Raw genomic sequence first — 20,815 nt, forward strand, 5'->3', positions numbered from 1 at the left:
GATGGAGGAAAGTGGGAAGAATGTTTCTCGAAGCCTCTGCTTCCTCAGCTGGAGATTAGTATGCCTTCCTCGTAGGTAAGGACCAAAATAATGGACCTAAGATACCTAGCATAGTACCTGGCACATGGGAGATGCTTTGGGCTCTTCTTCCTTTCTTATCTCGACTGCGAGCATCGCAACCACCCTGCCTGGATCTGCTTCCATTTTCAGGTTAAGATGGAAGGTGGGAGCAGTGAGGTGACAGAGCAGCGCCAGGAATAGGGTGAGATAAGTGAGGCATTTGCTTTGGGCACCAAAAAATGAAGTAAGATAAATATTATTTTAATGCAATATTTTGTAAAATCAAAACACATGCCAAAAATCCATGATGAATAAAATCTATTTTTAATAAAGCCAGGGGAAGTATTCCCAATTTCTCCTTTTGCTTCAAGCTCCAGCACTCAGTATGGCACTATGACAAGGTGAAAGCAAAGAAGAAAAAGCTGTTTCTCATTTCTTCCAACGTTGGTAGCTAAGAGCCAGTCAGCAGACTTGTGTACTCCCATGATATCCCTAGATGCTAGAGAGTGTTCAAGCCGTGATACTGGGGTGTGGGCCTTCCACTAGCCCAGCCCCCTACCCCGTTCTATCGGGTTCTATCAGGTGCAATGTGGGAGCCGGATCCAGGCTCCTGGGTTCGCCCCACCTCGGTCAACGCAGACCCTCGTGACCCTGGAACTGTTGAGCAAACACGGAGTGAAATATGCTCATGCTCTATTAGAGCCTGGGGTTTAAAGGTCAGCTCTGTGCTTATCGGCAGAGTCTGATTCACTCCCTAAATGGCTCTCAGGGAGTTTCGTGCTTGCAATATGGACTGAGCAGATGAGCCTTTCCATGCAGAGAGGGGAGCTATTTGCTTTGCAAGGAGCTGTCTCCGCCAACAGGGAAACTGCAGGTCAGCAGCAGGTGGGAGATGAATGGAGGTGCCCTGTGATGAACACTTCCTCCCGACATTGACTTAGAAAGCTCAAGGTACACGGGCATTGGTGGCTTGTGGCTTTCAGCTCTTTCCTGTGAAAATCAGAAAACTTCCAACTGGAACAATTTGGTGATTTCAATACTGTCAGCAGGCAGGTAATGAGTCATGAAAAGACGGATTTGTCAAAGCCCATATCTATCGTGCAGAAACCAATGGTGGGATTTTGAGCTTTCAGGTCACTTTTCCTCTAACAAAAGCTGGAGATGGGGAGGGCAACTTTTTAAAAAGTTATATGAAGGATTTTTATTTCAACGTAAAGAGAAGAATTCTCCTAATTTTTAAATTACGGCAACTGTAACATACCCTCGTCATGTACATGTATGAATGATTTGGGGGTGAGATAGTAATGAGCAAAGGAGAAGAGTCACGTGAGTTGCTCCAGGCTGCTGCTGGACATGGTCTGCATGTCAATGGCACTTTAAGATTGCAACATTTTGTTGGGTGACCTTCATACCAGTCGACTGCGCGCACCTTAATCTCTCTCTCAAAAAAAGCTGAGCCTGCTATAGATTTGGTCAGTTGTTTTTGTGTGTGTGTGTGTGTGTGTGTGTGTGTGTGTGTGTGTGTGTGTGTTTTCTTAACTCAGTTTTTCATTTACCTACTGCTTTATGACTCCTGGTTTAATTTGTACAAAAGGATGAAGTTCATTATTACATAACTCAGAAACGCATCTTTGAGTCTTTAGGAAAAATAAGTGCAAGGGTTGCCATGGATTGAGACTGAAAAACTTCATAGATAAATCACGGGGTCCACTTCTAAGAGTGCAAGAATGCTTCAGAACAGTTGTAGAATAGGTACACAGATGCACAAGGGGGAAGAAAATGCCCCTTTTTGGTAATAAAGTACCTTTCAGACTTTGAAACTTATAACTAAAAGTTCAAAAGCAGAATAAATGTTGGGACTGTTAAACTTTTGTGAGGGTTGCCAATTTGTCAATGAGGCACCTGTGTAGCTCTCTCACTATCCAGTTACCTGCCCCTCTGTTTTTTTAGTATTATGTCTTTATTAATCAAGAATTAATACAAAGACTTTTCAGACTAGGAGTAAATATTGCATGGTCCCTGAGCTACGGTTGCACAGTATACCCATGGAAGTTTTATTTCTTAAAGAGTTAAACAAGATTTTCAATTGTCTAAGTAAGAATATTAAATAATTAAGTTGTGATACTTTGTTCAAGGGGTTCTAATTTCATCCTTCCCTCCCTCCCTCCCCCCCCTTCTCTCCCTGCCTGTCTCCCTCCCTCCTCCTCCCTTCTTTTCTTTGCTCATTTATTCTTCTCATGTCCAGTTAAGTGCTTAGATTATGTTATTTCTACCTCTATAATTATTAGTTTTAAGTCAAAGCAATGAGTCCCACTAAGAACCTGAAAGCCAAGTTAGTATCTTTTTTTAACCTCCTACTTTTCATTTAACTTCATCTTCTCTTTTGCCCCATAATTACAGTGGTTACTAAAACTAGCATTTAGGAGGAAAGTCTCACCAATATGTATATTGCCTCCATTGAGTTTAGGCATTGTCATATGTATAGCATTTAGCTAAAAGGTAAGGCTAATATTCTTTAAACTGCCTACTCTATTTTGAAAAATCTTCACTTACGTCTCTAAACCAAATGTGAATCGTCACAGAATTTGTGGACAGGTATTGTGCAGAAAACCATGAACCTGACATTCAGTTTTCAGGAGAGAATGTCAAAAATTCCACTGCAAATTGGAGCTGTTGGACTAACATTGATCTATTAATAAGCAGGCAGAATAATTTAGCTACTTTCCCTGCTGAGCCAAAATATAGTGCTGTCATGTTTTCTCCCGTGGTGTTCTCCAGTGTGGGTTTACTTGGTCCTGGGAATTTCCTGTGGAAAAGCCCATTTCTGTCCATCAGCCATCACCTGTTCCAGGGAATGGTAAATGGCAGTGGTACGGCATGCTGAATTTTAATGTGACAGTGGCCTGCCCTGGTTTCAGAAATGGGTCCTGCATATGTGAACCCATGAAAATAGTTGGGAGCAGTTTCAGAATGGAAAATTCCTTATAACTGGTATATATGGTGTTCACCATGCTTCTACTGAAACATGTCTGTAAGTAGCTTGCATTCAAGAATGGGAAACCCTCATTTCTAAAGACCTTTTGGTTTCTCCTTGACCTACCTTTGCTTTTCATTGACCAGCTTTGCAGCCACTGCTTTGTTCCCCTCTAACTAGCCAGGTGCATTGCCCCCACTGGCTTCTATCGAATTCAGAGTTGGGCCTGTGCCTTCACACTCAGGCCATTCCTGCTCTCACTCCCTCCTGCCTTATGTTTGTCCTTGACCTTAATTTGGCTGGTCGGTTTGCCATTCTCCACATTCGTCCCTCCCTAGCCTTTGTGTGGGCTCCTCTGTCATTTATTTTTAACTGGTGGCACGTGGCCCTTCCTTGTCACCTGCCAGGCTGCGTTCTCCCTCCTCCAGAGCCAGCCCAGGTCTTGTCTTCTCTGGAAGGACCTTCCTCTATTTGAATCTACATTCTGTCCCCAGGACTTGCTAACTCTTTTTTTTTTTTAGAACTTTTTAAAAAATTAAAGTATTTTACAATTTTGTGATTTACAATGTTGTGTTAATTTCTGCTGCACAGCAGAGTGACTCAGCTATACATATATATGTTCTTTTTCATATTCTTTTCCATTATGGTTTATCATAGGATATTGAATATAGTTCCCTGTGCTATACAGTAGGACCTTGTTGTTTATCCATCCTATATATAATAGTTTGCATCTGCTAATCCCAAACGCCCAATCCATCCTTCCCCCACCCACTCCCCCTTGGCAACCACCAGGCTGTTCTCTATAGGACTTGCTAACTTTTGACCATCTGAATACACATGTAGTCAAACAACCTGAATTTGTCGTAAACGTTCAAAGACTAAGATTTTTGTTTCTTGTATGTTTTGTAATGTCATGGCAGATACTTAATGGGGTATGTCTCAGTTCAGGAAATGAAATTCCAGGTGGTGGCCCTTGCAAGATGGGAGGTAACCAAGTCTATTTTCATAAAGATACATCTCTTAAGGCTGCTTCTGTATCTGATGGAACAAGCCAGGGAAAGGCCTGCTTACCTGTGTATTTTAGCTTTCCTAATTGGTAACAGTTGTCTCTGGAAAATTGTTTATATGGATTATCCAAGGTGATCATTAATATTATTAACATTGTAAATTTCGTTCTTTAATCTCTTTGGGGAGTATTTATTGCCTTTCTCAGAGTTAATCAATAACAGTTTTTCTAAGGGAAACTTTTTTCCCCCTATCTTAACCATTTTTAAGTATACAGTTCAGTGGGGTATTAAGTACGTTTACATGGTGCAACAGTCACCACCATCCATCTCCAGAATTCTCCATCTTGCAAAACTGAAACTCTGTCCCCATTAAACAGTAACTCCCCATTTCCCCTCCTGCCAGCCCCTGGCCACCATCATTCTACTTTCTGTCTCTATGAATTTGACTACTCCAGTATCTCATGTAAGTGGAATCATATGGTATTTGCTTTTTGTGACTGACTTATTTCACTTAGCATAATGTCCTCAAGGTGCCTCCATGTTGTAGTGTAAGTCAGAATTTCCTTCCTTTTTAAGGCTGAATAATATTTGACTAATGAACAGTTCTTAAAGAATTTTGCAACAGCATTTTAACCCCTGACTTGTGTTCGTATGCGGTTATGCTGATTATTTCACGTATTCAAGTCTGTTTTTTTTTTTGTAGTTATTAGGTTATACTCCTTTGTTGGTGATCACTGAAATTAGATTATGAAAGTATTAACTTGATTTTCCTTAAATTCTCAAGGTCCTAAGACATTCACAATTAATAGTGATTTTCTATTTTATTCTACATAGGAAAAGATACATCTTTTCCATTTTTTTAGAAAGAAAATATTTTGTTTAAAAAATTGCTATTTTTAGTCACCAAAATATAGATTACATTAGTCATGTCTTGGAATTAGACACATTTTAAGCATTTACAAAAATATAAAATAATTTTTAAATATACAAATAAAAATTTTTCACTATTAAAATAATCATATTACAAAACACTTGGAGAAAAGACACTAGAAAAATCCATCTCTTAAATATAATTTAGAATTTTAGTGTCTTTCCCTCCAGTCTTTTTGGCTTGCACATATTTTTATTTGCATGGTTTTAATCATGGTATGTTATAAATGCCTTTATATCTCTAAGAAAGAAAAGCTTCCCAACAGAAATCAAGGCACCTTTACAAAGAGTATGAACACTTTTTTGATTGAACTCAAAAGCGCCGTGACAGAAGCACAGTTAATGTGCGTGTTTGGACACTAAGGTTCTGCTGTTTGCATGATGAGGGATGACGGGGTGGAACTTTGCTAGAGCTGGTAGGTGCCATGCTGTGATTGGCCATATTTATGGAGAACATATCTGCCTCTGGAAAGAGAGAAGGAGACAAGGACAAGCAGAGATGAACGATGGAGACCCTGTGGGCGTCTGGGCAGTGCTTCCTCAGACTCTGAGGACGCCTCAGTACCCTTGCATTAAAGTTCCTTTTCTGATTAGTGTTTGAAAATTGGGGTTCTGTTTCTTTTCACTGAAAGAGACTTGACTAACCCATCTTGCCTCTGACCTATCTCTGCCCTGTTTGGGTTGTCTGAATGATTTACTAGGTTTCTATGCTTCAAGGTGATACTCCTATTCTTCAGTGAAACTCACCCAACCAGCAGGCAGGTGTAGTTTCCCTGTGGCTCTGTGGCTGGGGTCTAAGAGGTACTTAAGAACTGCTTACTGAATGAAGTAGTCTCTTTTTAATTTATTTTTTTAATTGAAGTACAGTTGATATGGAGAATTATATAATATAAGTGAATCTTTAAAAAACTAATTTCAATGAGAAAGTAAGTTGCAGAAGGTTATGGCAAACATACAGTTTTTATAAAGTTTAAATATAAAATTAAATACTAGAATATGGAATTTTTAAATGCCAATATCTGGATACTAGTTACTTCCAGTTGAAGAAGACTCAGGGAATCATAAAGTGGTATTTGCAGGGTCATCAACTGCATTGTCATGTTTTCTTTTTTAATTAAAAAATTTTTTTAATTGAAGTATAGTTGATTTACAATGTTGTGTTAGTTTCTGGTGTACAGCAACGTGATTCAGCTATATGTATACATATATCCATTCTTTTTCAGATTCTTTTTCATTATAGGTTATTATAGAGTATTGAATATACTTCCCTGTGCTATACAGTAGGACCTTGTTTATCTATTTTATAGATAGGAGTGTGTATCTACTAAAACTCCTAATTTATACACCTCCTTCCCCTTTGGTAACCGTTAGTTTGTTTTCTAAGTCTGTGAGTCTGTTTCTGTTTTGTAAACAAGTTTATTTGTATCCTTTTTTTTAGGTTCCACCTATAAGTGATATCATATGGTATTTGTCTTTGAATGAAGTAATTTTGATGACAAATACGCTCTTTCCTTGAAACCTGTAGCAATCTTCTTGGGCACCAAGAAGCAACTACTTGTGTCTTCACAGTTCAAAATCCTGTGACACCATTAGGTGACCACTGAATATGAATCCATCTTTCCACATCTCCTGTTTGCAGAGCACTGACCACTGACAAATTCTAAGCACAAAAGTGATCAGACTCTTGGCTTTCATTGGTGATTCATTATCCAGTCCCCACCCATCCCTTCCCCTCCAGGGCTTGGTCCTTAGATGTGTGGTGTCTAGGACTTAAAGCTTACATTAGGGGTGACGGCCATGGTTCACCCTAAGAGGAGGGTCCTGGCATCACCGATTATACACAGGATAAGTAGAAGTAAATCAGAAGAAGTAAAGATATCCCTGTGTCATAACAGCTGATAATTGAACTTGGAATTAATATATTCACAGGACAAGATAAAACAAAACTTACTCCCTCTGGCATCGAACCTTCCCCATTACTGCAAAGAAGGGCATGGCATGAGAAAGCTCTCTCCCTAGGTTTACTGCAGCTGTACTTAGACCTGTCTGTGTTGTTGAAATCGTTTCAAGTTCAGGAGTTAGCTTTGCTCTTCTGGCTAAACCTAGTTAATTGTTACAGGATGGTGGATTGTATAGAGTATTCAGTAATACATAAAAAGAGTTGATGGATTTTCTCATGGTAATGTATTATAATTTATAACATTTATTAAATGCCTCAGATTGCTTTCCTACTTGAATTTAAAAAATAAATATGTAGTTCTTTGACATTCCATTGATTTGAGTTGAAAATCAATTGGAAAGGGGGTGCCATGCTGGCTAATTTTATCATTAAAATACATGTTGCTGATGTTTTCCTATACTTTTGTTTTAAAATTACTTGATTTCTTGTAAACACTGAAGCAATGTTTGCATAGCTGTGTTCCCTATAATGATGGGAGACTGGAAAGCTGCAAAAAAATACTTTGCAAGGATAACAACAGTATCAGTCATTTGCAGCTGGACTAGAAAAGAATGTAGTGTATGTTGAACTATTACTTACTCCCTTTTGGAAAATAGGGGAGTAACTAATACTCTAAGAATATTATTGCATGGTGGAGTGATGACCCCAGAGATCCAGCTGTACCACTACGATAATTTATAAATCAAAGAAATATCACCATCAAGACTTCAGACTTTGATTAAGAGCAGGAGAGGGAAACGATGGAGGGGAGAAAGAGGCCATGGCAGTGAGGGCGGAGACTGTAGCTGTATACTCTGGCTTACGTCAAGTTAGGTAACAAAAATCCTCTATTTGCCTTCCCAAAATGTCTTTTTTCATATGCATGTGTGCCTGTCCCATCAACTGGAATATTAGCTCCCTGAGGGAAGATGCTACAGAAGATGGGTTTGTAAAGATGTACACCTGCCCTCTGGGAACTTAACTTCCCGTTCGGTGAGACAAAAATGCCACCTACGAGGATAGCTAAAAATACAGTATGTTTCAAGTGTCATAGAGATTCATAGAGTTTACCAGTTTGTTAAACTTGTTTAAATTATAGGAAGTAGGTTAAACAGTGGATTCATCCCTATGGCCTAAGGCTCAGGGTTGCAAAGCAATTTGTTGCCATTAATGATGTTGATGTAATTAGATGTTGAAAAGCTTCTATGGCCAAGTAAGTTTGGAAAATTCTGGATTAATCAAAGTGAAAAAGACTACTCAGTCTTTAAGATGCCAAAGTACACTGTGAATTTCCAAAAGGGTGATACAGGATATTTGTCTAACTAGAGAACTCTTTAGAATTGTGGAATAGCTTGTAGGACTTGCATTCACTGTAACACTTTGGGAAATTCTGGCAAAAACGAGAACTGCTTTAATGGCAGTAAGTGTTCAGTATGGCGGCATAAAGGAAGGCTCTAGAGTTCCTTGAATCCCACTGTATTCATTTGCTGTTTCTGTTGTAACAAATTACCACCAATTCAGTAGCTTAAAACAACACAAATTTATTATCTTATAGTTCTGGAAATAAAAGTTCAAAATAGGTCAGCCAGGTTTTGTTCCTTCTGGAGAATATAGGGAAGAATCTGTTTCCCCTGCCTTTTCCAGCTCTTAGAGGCTGCCCATGTTCCTTGACTCGTGGCCCTGCATCACCCCGACCTCTGCATCTTTCATCACTTCTCCTTCTCTTGATTCTCCTGCCTCTTCCCCTTATAAGGACCCCGGTGATTGTATTGGACCTCTCCATCTCAAGATCCTTACCTTAATCATATCTGTAAAATCCCTTTGCCATGTAATGTAACATTTTCACATGTTCCAGGATTAGGATGTGGATAACTCTGGAGACCATTATTCAACCTCCTATACCCACATTCTATTTCCCAGAACACTAGGTGGTACCCAGTAAACATTTGGTGAATACCGTTAAGAGACTGAATTGAATGATTTTAGGAAAGCTCCCTGAATTATGCTGGTAAAGGAGGCATGGACTTCTGGCATCATCATGGCAAGTGGGTTTTGCAAGAATTTTTAAGAGTGTAGGTTTTTTTGAGAAAGGTCTTCCCAATGTGGTTAGTGTTATGAAATGATGATTTCACAGAGGCAGAATGCATTGCTGCAGAAACACACATCGTTCCCTCAATAATCGCTCAGCATGCTGACCTCCCTCCAGACCTGCTTCCTGTGTTGGAATTGTTTTGCTGTAGCCAGACTTTGAGTGGGAGGAAGAAGGAGGTTGGCAGAGTCGAGTGGGAGAAGGCCAGAGTGGAAGGAGCAGAGAAGGAATTAGCCAGGTCTGATGGAGAGATGGTTTCTGAGATGCCTTTGAGAAGAGGAGGTGTCTTATGAGACACTCCACGATGTCCCTAAGATAGTACAGTAACATTAGAGGGACAGAAAAGGCAGTCTTCTTCATCTCCATAGAAGGCTATGTCCAATGTGTCTGCCTTCGTGTTTTTCTTGTCAATCATTGTTTTTATTTTTATTCTTTCAGAAATAAATTTTATTCTGATGTTTATTGTAGAAAATAAAAATTGCCTAGTCTAATGCTCAGAGATAGCCACTGTAACATTTTGGTATATTTTCTTTCAATTTTTTTTCTGTATATATTGTTACATTTTAGAATCAGGACCGTGGTTTAGATATAGTTTTGTGTCTTACTTATGTTCACTTGACTGGGAGCATCTCCTCGTGGCATTAAATCGTCTTCAAAACATGATTAATTAATGACTGTATATATTGCACTTTGGGATGTATAACTGTAGTTGAACATTCATGCTTTGCATTCATCTTTTGCCATCTTCTTAGTTGCTTCTACATGATAGTATATGAAGTCAAAGGACATGAACATTTTTATGCTTCTTCTTAGACATGGTCAAAGGTATTCATTTACACTCTGGCACTGTATGAGAGTGTTTTCAGCTCCTCACATTCAGCAGCAATAAGTATTAATCATTTTTAAATTTTTTGAATGTTTCTTGGACATTTATAGCAATTCTTCTGTGACCTTTTGATCCGTGTTCTTTGCCCATTTATCCATCGAGATGTTAATATTTTCCTTAGAACTTCCTATTAAAGATCCCTTGAGTCATGTACCACAATGTTCACTGCAGCTCTATTTACAATAGCCAGGACATGGAAGCAACCTAAGTGTCCATAGACAGATGAATGGATAAAGAAGATGTGGCACATATACACAATGGAATATTACTCAGCCATACAAAGAAAAGAAACTGAGTTATTTGTAGTGAGGTGGATGGACCTAGAGACTGCCCTACAGAGTGAAGTAAGTCAGAAAGAGAAAAACAAATACCGTATGCTAACACATATATATGGAATCAAAAAAAAAAATGGTTCTGAAGAACCTAGAGGCAGGACAGGAATAAAGATGCAGACATAGAGAATGGACTTGAAGACACGGGGAGTGGGGAGGGTAAGCTGGGATGAAGTGAGAGAGTGGCATGGACTTATATACACTACCAAATGTAATATAGATAGCTAGTGGGAAGCAGCTACATGGCACAGGGAGATCAGCTCGGTGCTTTGTGACCACCTAGAGGGATGGGATAGGGAGGGTGAGAGGGAGGAGATATGGGGATATATGTATATGTATACCTGATTCACTTTGTTATAAAGCAGAAACTAACACACCATTGTAAAGCAATTATATTCCAATAAAGATGTTAAAAAAAATACAAGGAAAAAAAGATCCTTTGTATGTCACAGCTCTGAAAATTATTTTCCTACATTGCTGTTTGCCCTTTAATTTTGAGTATTGTGCTGTGTGATATATGAATTTTTTCATGTTTATTACTACAGTCAAATCTAATATTACTTTCTGATGTACTCCACTACTTCTATGTTTGGAAATTCTTTGTGTGGCCAATAGCCAGTAAATAACCACCTATATTTTTCATAATATTTTATAATTTTATTTTTTAATTTAGTGTGTAATCCACCTGTAATTCAGTTTGACATATTCTATGAGGTAGAGATATAATTTTTTAACTATTCAAATAGTTACTTCAACACCATTTATTGAATAATCCCTTATTCTTTATTGAGTTGTGATTAAATCTATCTTTAATTAAATTAGTATATATGTTTTTATATCTGGGCTCTTTATTCTATTTCTTTAACCATCTGTTAGTTATTGTAGCAGAACCATATTATATATATATATATATTTTTAATTATCTATTTATTTTCATTTATTTATTTATGGCTGTGTTGGGTCTTCGTTTCTGTGCGAGGGCTTTCTCCAGTTGCGGCAAGTGGGGGCCACTCTTCATCGCGGTGCGCGGGCCTCTCACTATCGCGGCCTCTCGTTGCGGAGCACAGGCTCCAGACGCGCAGGCTCAGTAGTTGTGGCACACGGGTCCAGTTGCTCCGCGGCATGTGGGATCTTCCCAGATCAGGGCTCGAACCCGTGTCCCCCGCATTGGCAGGCAGATTCTCAACCACCGCGCCACCAGGGAAGCCCCATATTATATTTTGTGTAGCACATTTCTATTTTTGATATGGTAAGGCATAATCCCTTCACTGTTCCATATTTTAAATGTACCTTAGTAACTATCATCTGAGTGTTCTTCAAGGTGAATGTGGGAATTAATTTTCAAATAAAAAATTCTGACATATCTGCATGGAATTACGTACAAACTATGAATTATTTTGGAAGAATTTGCATCTTTACAATTTTTAATCATTTCATAATCCACCTGTTTTTTCAAGTCTTATTTGATGTGACAGAAAAATTGTTTCTTCACACAAGTTCTGCATATTTTTAAGGTTATTCCTAGGTATTATATACTTTTTATTTAATTATATTTGGGATTTTTTTCTATTGATTTCTAATTGGTGGTTACTGTTATATAAAAGCTGTTGATTTCTTTTTATTGAAGTATAGTTATTTACAATGTTTCAGGTGTACAGCAAAGTGATTCAGATATAAATATATATTCTTTTTCAGATTCTTTTCCATTATAAGTTAGTACGAGATATTGAATATAGTTCCCTGTGCTATACAGTAGGTCCTTGTTGGTTACCTATTTTATATACAGTAGTGTTAATCCCAAACTCCTAATTTATCCCTCCATGCCCTTTCCCCATTGGTAACTGTAAGTTTGTTTTCTATGTTTGTGAGTCTATTTCTGTTTTATAAATAAATTCCTTTGTATCATTTTTTTAGATTCCACATATAAGTGATATCATATGATATTTGTCTTTCTCTGACTTACTTCACTTAGTATGATAATCTGTAAGGCCATCCATGTTGCTGCAAATGGCATTATTTCATTCTTTTTTACGGCTGAGTAATATTCCAGTGTGTGTGTGTGTGTGTGTGTGTGTGTGTATGTGTGTGTGTGTATGTATATATATATATATATATATATATGGCATCTTCTTTATCCATTCATCTGTCGATGAACATTTATGTTGCTTCCATGTCTTGGCTATTGTAAATAGTGCTGCAGTGAACATTGGGGTGCATGTATCTTTTCGAATTAGAGTTTTCTCCAGATATATGCCCAGGAGTGGGATTGCACTATTTTGGGTAACTCTATTTTTAGTTTTTTAAGGAACCTCCATAACTGTTCTCCATAGTGGCTGCACCAATTTACATTCCCACCAACAGTGTAGGAGGGTTCCCTTTTCTCCACACCCTCTCCAGCATTTATTGTTTGTAGATTTTTTGATGATGGCCGTTCTGACCAGTGTGAGGTGATACCTCATTGTAGTTTTCATTTACATCTCTCTAATAATTAGTGATGTTGAGTGTCTCTTCATGTGCTTTTTGGCCATCTGTATGTCTTCTTTGGAGAAATGTCTATTTAGGTCTTCTGCCCATTTTTCAATTGAGTTGTCTGTTTTTTTGATAGTGAGCTGTATAAGCTGTTTGTATATTTTGGAAATTAATCCCTTGTCAGTTGCATCATTTGCAAATATTTTTTCCCATTCTGTAGGTTGTCTTTTTGTTTTGTTTATGGTTTCCTTTGCTGTGCCTAAGAAAAAGAAATAAAAGGAATCCAAATTGAAAAGGAAGAAGTGAAACTGTCGCTATTTGCAGATGACATGATATTATACATAGAAAATTGTAAAGACACAACCAGAAAACTGCTAGAGCTCATCAGTGAGTTTGGTAAAAGTTATTGGTTTTTCTATATTGGTTTTGATTCTGTTTATTAATGATAACCATTTTTTCACCTAGTTCTCCTGAGTTTCCTTAGTACAGTCATATTACACCAAATAATGATTCTAATGCCTTTCTAAAGAGGATACTTCTTTTTTTTTAACATGTTTATTGGTGTATCATTGCTTTACAATGTTGTGTTAGTTTCTGCTGTACAACAAAGTGAATCAGCTATATGTCCCCTCCCTCTTGAGCCGCCCTCCCACCATCCCTAAAGAGGGTACTTCTTATTCCAGAATTATGTCTTATAGCATTAGCCCAAATTTCCACAGTAATTTAAAATATATTTAATGATAGTCCTATCTTGTTTTTGATTTTAACAGCTAGGGTAGGTTTTTCCAACCATGTTAAAGAAATTTCATTGCATTCCTAATATGCTGAGAGTATTTTTAATCAAAAAGGTGTTTTGAAATGTTATAAAACGCCTTTTGATTATTTTGGTAAATTATCCTCTATAAGGAGAACATAATGTGGAAGTCAGATCGTAGGATTTATGGCCAGGCAGACCCGGGCTCAAATTACACCTCTTCCTCTTAAATTGTATGTCACTGAGTTGAGTTATTTGTTGTCTTCCAATTTCAGTTTCTTACATTGTTATATGAGGATAATAATATAAGTATCTTATAAGGTTATTGTGAGTATCCAATGAGAATTGCTTGCAATTCACCAGACTTGATACAGAGTATCATGTTTTTTGAAAATTATTGTGTAATTTTTGCCTTTGATCTATTAAAATAGTGTATTATAATATAAAACTTCCTAGTATTTACTTATCTTTTTATTCTTGGACCTACTTGGCCATGATGAAATGTTTTCTTAACTGACTGCTGTATTCAATGTTTGTTTCAGATTATTGCATCAATTTTTATAATAATTTTGTCTTTAGTTGAATTTTTATGCTATCTTGTTAGTTTTGACATCAAAATAATTTCATATAATGATTAGGAGTTTTTTATCTTTTTCTGTGATTGGGACCTATGGGAATTATATTTTCCTTGAGAATGTGAAAGAAGTTCCCTGTGGAAGCTTCTATGCCTGGATTATTTTTTGAACGAGATAATGCTTTTACAAGTTTTTATATTATTTTTAAATTTGTAGTTGTTTGTTTTCTCTAATCACTTGGCCCATTCAATGTGTCTGTTTATGCTTGTGCATTTCAGTGATTCAAATTATATCTAAAGATTATCTTTTCTTAGTATTTTTAAAATAATAAGCATGGAGTTGAGCACAGTATTCACTCATAATTTCTAAACTTTTAATATCTGTGTTTCTCTCTCTTTTTCTTGGTTTATTGTATAATTCTGAGGTTTATTTGACTTATTTTAAAGAACTACCTCTTGGATTTATTGACCCTACTGTTTTTTGTGCCCCTTACATCTGTAACATAATCTTACAGTGATTCGACTTTAATTTTTATATACTTTTGACTCTGCCACCTCAAAAGTAGTCATTGGTGGTCAGTGATCACTTACTGAGTACCTCCAAGGAACCCCTTCGTAGAGTAGTTGGAATCTGTTTTCACTGCAAGGCTGGGAACTAAGGCAGACCATTCTGCCTGGGTTCACCGCCAACCTCCACCACTAATCACCTATGTAACCTCCAAGTTACTTAAACTTTCTGTGCCACGGTTTCCTCATCTGAGTGTGAGGATATGAAGCTCTGAGAACAGTCCCTGGCATGTAGTATGTAGCTTTCAGTTAGCTCTTGTCATTATTATATTTTAGAATAAACACTGTGATTGTCCTCAAGGTTACAGAGTATAGACAGAGTTGTGAATGGGAAACTCAAAGACAATTGGAACATAATGTGTTTTTATTTGTGATGTTTGGAGGGGTGTCCAGCCTTTAGAAGAACCAGACACTCTGAATAAAGGATACAGCAGGTATTTAAAGAAAAGAAAACAGACCAGGGGCCAGCAGCTTAAAGGAATAGGCTCAAGTGTTTAAAAAAATTTTTTTTTTTTTTTAAATTTTAGGGATTAGTGTTGGGTAGGATGTTTCTGTTTGGAGAAGGCTCTCTAGTGATGCAAAATATTTTTGTTTTTTTCTGTCTGGTGTGTGAAGGGTATATACATCTTCATACCAGCGGCAGCAGAGCAAAGCGTAGCATACCTTTCTCAAGGTGTCATGTAGGCAAGTGAGGGGGTAAATTATCAACACGTGATTCAGGTGTGTATGTAGACGATACTGTGCTTTACGTGTCTTGCCTTGGTTCATTCCATGATACTGTCCTGGAGTGCTGTACTTCCTAGAAAGCTTTCCTAACCTCTGCGACTTGCAACATGTTCCTGCACCTCCCCAAAGGGAGAGGCACCCCTCAGTCTGCCTCCACTGCTTTGGGGATAAAGTTCAAACTCCGGGGCAGGGCACAGAGGGCCCCTCCAGCCCCCTCTCCCGCTCCTGACCTTCCCTGTGCCTCCCCGTGTTAATCACTGCGAGAGGTGGGAGTCGGAGACGATTCCCACGCCCCGCCCCCGTGCACGCCCCGCCCTCTGTGCACGCCCCGTCCCCTGCAATTCCCTTTCTTCGCCGTGAACAGGACCTGGGAACATGATGGGATTGTCACTCGCTTAACTACTTTACACAAGACTCCATTTTAGCAGAATGCGGAGAGAGATTCTGCTGCTGGCCTTGAAGAAGCGAACTGCTGTATTGTGGCCGCACGGCAGGGGAGGGCAGCGGGCCTATAGGAGGTGAGAGCGGCCCCCAGCTGGCAGGCGGGTAGGAAAATGCAAACCTCGGTTTTGCAACGCAAGGAACTGAATTGCACCAATAGCCAGTGCACTTGGAAGGGGACCCCAAACCTCAGTTGTTTGCAGCCCCAGGCAACACCTTGATTTCAGCCTGATGAGATCTGAGCAGGGGCCTGAGCTAACCTGACCCATGGGCTGACCCATGGATAATAAATCGTGTTGCTTTAAGCTGCTCAATTGGTGGTAATTTGCTGTGCAGCAATAGAGAAGTAATGCAGTTAGCCTTGTCACCTGTTTTCCTTAGGACAGGGGCATTCCATGTGTCCCCATCCAGGGCTCCCGTTGGGCGCCTCTAGACTTGTCATCCTCTTCTCAATGGGAGAAAACAATTTTTAAATTCTGAAATCATATGCTATATTTGGCCTTTGTCTCCTTGGCTTATTTTTATTCATAAAACTATTACCAGCTTCATATTCTGCTTTTATATTCTATTAAATGAATGTAAGTGCAAATATCTTATTGAAAATTATTTTACATTCTTCGAAACTCAGCATATCAGAATACATAGCTGAAAGAGTAAACTCATTGTCAAATTTAGACTGGGTCTGGGAACAAGCGTGAATTAAGCTGTGGGAGAACTACAGTGGCTCCTGGGAGGGTAGTCACTAACGGTGGGCTATGAGAATCCCCCCCTTGGCCCTATCAAGGTGTTGTTTTATATCAATAATTTTAGTGAGGATATAGATTACATATTTATCAAAGTTGGGGTTGACATGAAGCCTAGAAACACAGCACATACTCTGAGTAACAGAATTAGGATCCAAAGAGATCATTTCAGGTTGAAATGATGATGGGCCAAGTCTAAGAAGATGAACTGTAGTTGAGTAGGTGTAAAAGCCTATAGTTAAATTTTAAAAATCTATCTAGAAACTAGGGATGGGGTGAGACAGACAGCATATGCAAAAATATTTAGATGAGTTGTTTACAAGTTGGCATAAATCAGTGGTACATTGGGGCATGTAATGGGGCCTGTTTGAATCATGAAGTTAATTTTAAAAACTCTATTAATTGAACTGCTGAGTACAGAACAAGAAGAACAGTCCTCCGTTGCATATGTGGGTCACACCACTGCTGCAGGGTTGGGTAGTTCTGGACACCTCTTTATGGGGTCAGAGACAAACTGGAATTTCTCCAATGGGCAGGAACCAGATGGGTGAGCAGATTTCACATCACGTACAATATTGTGGAATAATCTTCGCGTGGATATTTTGCCTGTGGAAGAGAAGTTATCTAAGTAGTAGAACTTCCTTTCCATGACTTTGGTGAATGGAAGTTACAAGGAAATAGATTTTTGCTTAAATTTAGGAAGTAATCACTAACATGTACAGTAAGCCCCTACATAACAAACCTTCAAGTTGTGAACTTTCAAAGATGCGAACGTGCATTCGCACGTCCCATCACGTAAGTTAGTTCACGTGTCTGGTGTACACTGTCACGTGCGTGCATCCTCTACAAGTGGTTGTGCTTTTGTATGCTGTATTGTACAGTGCTGTAGCGAATACAATAGTACAGTATCTTTATTTTAAGCCCAGGATGTCTGGAAGCAAGCGTAAAAGCAGCGGTATATAGCTGATTGCGTTAGTAGGGTACCTAGGCTAACTTTGGTGGACTTACGAACAAATTGGACTTACGAACGCGCTCTCAGAACGGAAACTCGTTCGTATGTAGGGGACTTACTGTACTTAATACCAAAATAGACTGGGCTTCCTTTGGAAGTTACTGAACCCACCTTACCTGAGACGTACAAATAGACGCTGGGGTGGAGGAAAGCAGATCCGTGGAGCCTTTTGCGTGCATTGTCACCGTGTGACAGTGATGGACACTGTCACCAAAAGACACCAACATACATAGTTAAAGGCTAGAAAGCTTCATTAAAGGTAGAGTACAGAAACTTAGGTATATGGTTTTATACAGTCGGAGGTGACACAGCACGTTTCTAGGCAGAAGGTTGGCTCCTCCAGGCTGCCCAAATTCCCCATGCGAGGGCATCGCATCTGCCTGTGAATCAGGCCACCGATGTGGAATGCAGATTCTTCTAGGTGTGAGAAGCTGCCTGTAGCAGGTGCTGTTAGTGCGCCCCCCAGATCCCCTTCACTGGGCCGCTGTGCCCATCCTCCAGGGGCTGCCAGCTCCTCACATCTGCACCCTCCCCTGTAGCACTGCCCCTGGCTGATGACACCTGCCTCACTCAAAGAAGCCTGGGAGGTGGTGGCCCCCATTCCCGGGGGCAGCCCTTGGCCGACGCCTGGCTGACACAGAGCTGGGCCCGCGCAGTCCCCTGGTCTGTGTGCAGGACGACCTCTGAGGAGCGATTCAGGCTGCAGAGCCTCTGGTGGGTCAGGCCGACTTGCCCTGACCCACATCTTCACTGCTTTTCCCTCTGCCCCATCACACCTCCCTCACTCCCTCAGATGTTCTCCTAAGAGCCCTGACTTGCACGGGAATTGTTATCTGAGGCTCTGCTTCTAGGGCTGCTTATCCAAGACACCGCCTTTGCCTTTCTTTGGATCATTTGTAACCTCTCGCCCCTGTGCACACAGGAGCTTCTGCCTTTTCATCTGCCCTCTTACCCGGTGCTAATAATTCGCCCAAGACATCACTTCCCCAAAGTTCCTATTCTGGGCATGGGTGAAGAGAAGGTCATTTTGCCAAAAGCATCCCCAGCAGGCTCAGGCTTTCCAGCCTGAGGTCCCTCCGGCAACACTGGAAGAGATGCCCTCCGCGGGCCCGCCCCACTGCAACATCTCATCGTATCACTTTGTCCACTGAAGTGCTCCACATGCGTGAGCGTGCACACACACATACACACACACACACCTGGTTTTGTTCCCTCTCTGAATGGCAGTGCGACCTGACTCCCTAAGGCCGGTGAACAGATCAGAGGCTTCACGCATCTGGCAACGGTGTTCCAGGGGTTATCAGCCGCCGTGTGTTTCTGCCCCTTTGTTCTTCTCTCCAGACATCCTTCCCGTGATGCGCAGATCACCGGCGTCTGGCGTGGCGTGTGGGTGAGGAGGAAAAGCTTGGTGTGAGGAAAGAGGCCTGGTGTGGGAGTCTAGACTGACGTGTGTGATTCCTGACTCTGGACTTAAGCGGACAAGCCACGTGACCTTCCAGTCAGTTAGATTTTCTCGTCCCAGTGTCGTTGTATATGAAGTGAGGAAAACGTGCTCACGCACCTGCCTGACAGAAGACCAAGGGAGGTCGTGCATCTGAGGGCGTCTTAGGAAAGTGTAGAGCCCACGACAGACATGAGGAGTTATTCAGATGCTGTATTAAAATGCAGTCCTGCTCATGAAGAGCTTGCAAAATAGTAGGAGAGCTGAGGTATGAACGTAAATAAAAATGATTTAAGGTGGAGATGATCTGTCCCCCGGGAGGGAGAGAGTTCTTTAGGAGTTCAGAGGAGGGTGAACCCATTTCCTGTTGAACATTTGTTCTTTGGGTCCAAAAGTATGTTCATCTTCTTCCCTGTATTTCCTTTCCGGCTTTGGCCATGTAGACAGCCGGGCCTTGCATAAATCCAGAGAAAGAACATAGATCTTTTACCCCTTTTTATGCTTAATGGAGAAAAAGGGCCTGGTCCATATATACATATGACTGATGTAGGGACTGAATCATTTCTTTAGAATTAACCCTTTGCAGTTAGATTTAAGGGTGTTCATTTTCCAGTGGATTTTACTACACCAGCCAGATGTGAGAATTGGAAATTTTCGATATGGATCTGTTTTTAGTATTGATTAACTGATTGTTTGATCATAATGTGAGCAGGTCCGTGTTATTATAATTATACTTACAGTGCCCAGAGCAGCTCAAAGAAGCTGGATAGAGACTGCACTTGATCTTCCAGGCTGCCCATCCTGCGAATAACGGCTACTCCAAGCTTGGAATGGCAACCTCAGAGAATCAGTGCTCCAGGGTGGTGTCAGGTGCCTGGGCTGTGGAATGCTTTCCCGATAACTTGTATTCTTCTTATTTCTGACAGCCAGGCTCAGGGTGAAACTAAAAAAATACTAATTGCTCTCAGTAATCTTCTAACTTACACAAGCAGATATATTTTTAAAAACTCAGCAAAATAGAGATGAAGATATATATTTTTAAGGAACCTGACCCGCGAGTTCTGACTCTGCCTTTCTTAGTCCAGCGATGGGTCCAACCCGTGTTATTGATGCCACGTGTTCAGAAAGGTCGCCCTCCTGACCTGAAGGCCTGAGTGAAGCACCTCCAGGGGTGCCTGGCCTCCTCACCACCCCACACCCCCAGGCCCACTGCGCTGGCCCTTCCTCTCTGTCACCCAGTCTCCTGCCATTCTTCTTCTGCTGCTCTTTCTTCCCTTAGAAAAGCAGCAGCTCTTTTGATGTCCTTTGCATCTTCCTTATGATGAGAAAAGCACAGTCCTCCGTACTAAAACTCCCAGATACTAACATCGCCATTCCAATATCATTCCTTTCTCTTCCTTTTCATCAGGCAGGGATTCGGTTGTTTCCTGACTCACGTTGGGATCAATCCAGTCCCCTTCTCAGTACATCAGGGTCATTTTTATTCTCTCCCCAGCCCTTGCTCTTAAGGGCATATTTTAATGATTATCGTGTGTATAAGCAGTTATGTGGTTCTTTGATTTCTCTAGTCACTTAAGCTGTAATTAAATGAACTTATTTACAAAACAGAAATAGACTCACAGACATAGAAAAAACCTACGGTTACCGAAAGGGAAGGGGCGGAGGAATAAATTAGGACTTTGGCATTAACATATACACACTACTATGTATAGAACAAACAACAAAGACCTACTGTATAGCATAGGGAATTATATGCAATATCTTGTAATAACCTATAAGGGAAAGGGATCTGAAACAGAATATATATATATATATATTTATATAGTTAACTTATATGTATATAAAACTGAATCACTGTGCTGTACACCTGA

At 40.0% G+C, this 20,815-nt stretch overlaps 1 protein-coding gene across 13 annotated transcripts in view; it reads left to right on the forward strand.

The window, feature by feature from the left end:
- The window catches only part of THRB (thyroid hormone receptor beta), a 386,050-nt gene that overhangs the window by 44,050 nt on the left and 321,185 nt on the right, over positions 1 to 20,815 (forward strand). The window lies entirely within an intron of this gene.

This window comes from Balaenoptera physalus (assembly GCF_965194825.1).
Source record: "Balaenoptera physalus genome assembly, chromosome: 4".
Classification (NCBI taxonomy): Eukaryota; Metazoa; Chordata; class Mammalia; order Artiodactyla; family Balaenopteridae; genus Balaenoptera; species Balaenoptera physalus.